This window comes from Sceloporus undulatus, chromosome 9, assembly GCF_019175285.1.
Source record: "Sceloporus undulatus isolate JIND9_A2432 ecotype Alabama chromosome 9, SceUnd_v1.1, whole genome shotgun sequence".
Classification (NCBI taxonomy): domain Eukaryota; kingdom Metazoa; phylum Chordata; class Lepidosauria; order Squamata; family Phrynosomatidae; genus Sceloporus; species Sceloporus undulatus.
The window spans coordinates 9,664,337-9,668,519 of NC_056530.1; positions in this window are offsets into that span (position 1 = coordinate 9,664,337).

Genomic DNA, 4,183 nt, shown 5'->3' on the forward strand with positions numbered 1-4,183 from the left:
AAGACACAGGTTAAACGGGTCTGGTGCATGGCCCTTCTCACTGAATCGCTTCAACGAATCGATTTAATTGGGAACCAGTTCAAACCGAATTGCGATCCGGTTTAAAAGGTAGTGGGAATGAGGCTCATCACTGGTTTGATGGGTCTGCTGGAGGTATGAAGAATCTAGGATTCAGGCCAGTATTTACAGTCAAATAAACTGGTGGCTTTGGTTAACCCAGAGACACCGGTCTCTACTCAATATTCTGGGTCGGGTCAGAAAGAGATGGGTGTCTCTGTAGAGATATGGAAAGTACATATGTTTCACTTAAGTGCCAGGTGTAATGTTGGGGTGAATGTAGGAAAGGCAAGCAAGACAAGTCTTAGCAGCCTTCTGAGAATCCCAAATGAGGACATTTGACTCAGGATGAAGCAGAAGAAATTATTTTTTGCACAATGCATCATTGCCCAGGATGTGTAGGCGGCCACTGGCTTATGGAGCATTCAAAGGAGATTGCGCATGAAGGTGGAGGTGAGATCCATCAGTGTTATCAGCATCTAAATGGAACCTCCCAATGTTGTTTATTTCTTTGATGTGCATCCTTCCGCCTTTCCTCATCGGGGCTCTGGGCGACTTAAAATCTGCATAAAAGCACATAGTTAAGAACAGCATATTGCAAATAATTGGGAATTAGAGATGTAATTTTTCGCTAACGCTTCTCTAATTTCCTGCTAATTCTTTCTTTAACTGATCATTTTCCAATTTTCTGCTCGCTGCCAGAAAACGTTTGAAAACTGCAGTCATTCACAGTCCGAGAATTATTTCGTGCAATGATTTGCGAATGGCGTTTTTGAACAAAAAGAAGCATTTCTCCTGCACTAGAAACAGCATTATATATGCAGAAAATAACATTTCTGTGGATAAGCTATACTTTCTTCGTAGAAACTGCTGTGTTTGGGGCAGAAAGTGCTCTTTTCTATGAAAAACAACTATACAAGAATTTTGCGCGCGATAAGTCATAAAATGTGAAGATTCTCATCAGTCCAGGATTCTTTTTGTCCTGCTTTCTTGGAACTTGAAAAGCATTAATTTTTTTCAAACATATTAAGAAACTAGTGTAGATATTGACAATCATGATTTTTTTTATTGATTGATTAAGTGATTTAAAGTATTTCTGTATGGCCTCCCAGCCCACAAGTGCTCCTGAGAAAAGGAAGAGATAAAAACCAATTGAAACAATGCAAAGGTATAAACCTTTAAAACACATTAAAGTGACATGGGGAATGACTTAGGGAGCTGGGGATGTTTAGCCTGGAGAAGAGAAGGTTAAGAGGTGATATGATAGCCCTGTTTAAACATTTGAAGGGATGTGATATTGAGGAGGGAGCAAGCTTGTTCTCTGCTGCTCCAGAGAATAGGACCCGGAGCAACGGATGCAAGCTCCAGGAAAAGAGATTCCACCTCAACATTAGGAGGAACTTCTGCGCGTCACGGGCTGTTCGACAGTGGAACACACTCCTTCCTCAGAGTGCAGTGGAGTGTCCTTCCTCAGAGGTCTTCAAACAGAGGCTGGATGGGCATCTGTCGGGGATGCTTTGGTTGTGATTTCCTGCATGGCAGAATGGGGTTGGACTGGATGGCCCTTGGGATCTCTTCCAACTCTACGATTCTATGATTCTATTTTGAAGCTCCTAACAGCTGTCTAAAATCAATCCTAAAATCCAGTTCTGAAACAGTCAAAATAGCAATTTCAAACATTTACTGAAAACGCTGTTACACTTTGGGGTCACACACTGACTTATTGATTGCAACAAGTAACTAAATTTCTCATTCACAGCCCAGTATGCTTATTAAATTTGCAAATGATACCAAATTAGGAGGAGTGGCTAATACCCTAAAGGACAGGGTCAAATTTCAGAATGACCTTAATAGATCAGAAAGCTGGGCCAAAGCTAACAAATGAACTTCAACTGCGAGAAATGTAAAGTGCTACACTTAGGTAGAATAAATGAAATATATAGATTTAGGATGAGTGACGCCTGGCTTAAAGAGACTACATGTGAAAGAGATCTAGGAAGACCACAAGTTGAACTTGAGTCAACAGTCGATGTGGCAGCTAAAAAGGCTAATGCAATTTTAGGCTGCATCAGTAGAAGTATAGTGTCTAGATCAAGGGAAGTAATAGTGCCACTCTATTCTGCTTTGGTCAGGCCTCACATGGAAGATTGTGTCCAGTTCTGGGCAAAACAATTCAAAAACTACATTGAGAAACTGGAGAGTATCCAGATGAAAGTGACCAAAATGGCGAAGGTTCTGGAAACCATTCCTTATGAGGAGAGACTTAAGGAATTTCATATGTTTAACCTGGAGAAGAGATAGATAAGAGGTGATATGATAGCCATGTTTAAGTATTTGAAGGGGTGTCACATTGAAGATGGAGCAAACTTGTTTTCTGCTGCTCCAGAAAATAGGACACAAGGGAGCAATGGATGCAAGCTACAGGAAAAGAATTTCTGTCTTAACATTAGGAGGGACTTCCTGACATTAAGAGCTGTTCAACAGTGGAAGATACTCCCTCGGAGTGTAGTGGAATCTCCTTCATTAGAGGTCTTTAAACAGAGGCTGGATGGCCAACTGTCAATGGGGATACTTTGATTGTGAGTTCCTGCATGGCAGAATGAGGTTGGACTGGATGGCCCTTGGGGTCTCTTCCAACTCTATGACTTTATGATTCTATGATTCTAGGAATCCTGGGAGCTGAAGTCCAAAACATCTGGAAGACCAAAGTTTGGGAACCACTGATTTAGATCATGGGTGGAAACCATATGACCCTCCAGATGTTGTTGAATGATCTCCTCCTCCTCCTCCTCCCTTTTCATGGAGTTCTCCTTGTTAAAACATTGCCCTCTCTAGTACAGTAGGGCTACTAGAGCGTAATGCACACATTTCTATTCCTAGCCATTTCATACTTTTCCATTTCAAGGTATCCTTAAGGAGTCTGAGAAAGCCTCATTAAAATACTCCTCTTTTGGACCCCGGTTTGAAAGAAATAGGGTATGACTAGAGGAAGCAGGAGAAGATCCATTTGTCATGTGAGGTTTCATAATGTGCGGGGTTGCTCTCCATGGCATGCTGTAGGGTGCCATTTGCCAAGTGGTTAACCCCAATCAGGAAACACTTAAGAGGTGATCAACATTTTAATGAGAGCTTGCGTGTATATCTCATCTGGATCTCTTCTCTTAGGGAGGTAGCCAAACCACTAGTTGACAAGTGTCTCTTTCTCTAGGTGGATAAACAAGAAGCCATTACACCTGGGCTCGGGCTTCAGGGATGGGAAAACCTGCCAGTTTTGTCTTGTCCTACAGCCATCTCCATCCTGAAATATCTGCTTTATGGGTGTTCTTTATTGCATAAACATCTAGGTAAAGAAAATTTATACATGTCCATAAGATATTTAAAAATGAGCTGGAACAGAATTAATAATATAATAAATAAATAAAAATTTTATTTATATACTGCCCTTCTATAAAACCAGAAAAAAATTCTCACACATTTGCATGAACCGCATACAAACGGTATGGCTTTCCCGTGTTTTATTGACCCCCTCACAGAAGAAGCGGCATGTCTTATTGATTTCTTTTAGAAGAAGAATATCTTAGGCTGCATCTGTGCTGCAGAAATAGAATCGTAGAACCATAGAGTTGGAAGATACCCCAAGGGCCATCCAGTCCAACCCCCCTGCCATGCAGGAACTCTCAGTCAAAGCATACCCAAATAATCCAGTTTGACACCACTTTCACTGTCATGGCGCGATGGAATTCTGGGGATTGTAGTTTGTTGTGACACCAGAACTCTCCGATAAAGAAAGTTAAAAAAAAAAATCCAGAATTCCATAGCATTCCATAGCACTCCATAGCATTGAGATATGGCAGTTAAAGTGGTGTCAAATTGGAAAGGCATCCAGCCATGTGGTCATCACTGGGCACCTCATTCTGACCTCAGAAGCAAGGCACCCAGCTATGTGGTCATCACTGGGCACCTCATTCTGACTTCAGAAGCAAGGCACCCAGCCATGTGGTCATCACTGGGCACCTCATTCTGACCCCAGAAGCAAGGCATCCAGCCATGTGGTCATCACTGGGCACCTCATTCTGACTCCAGAAGCAAGGCATCCAGCCATGTGGTCATCACTGGGCACCTCATT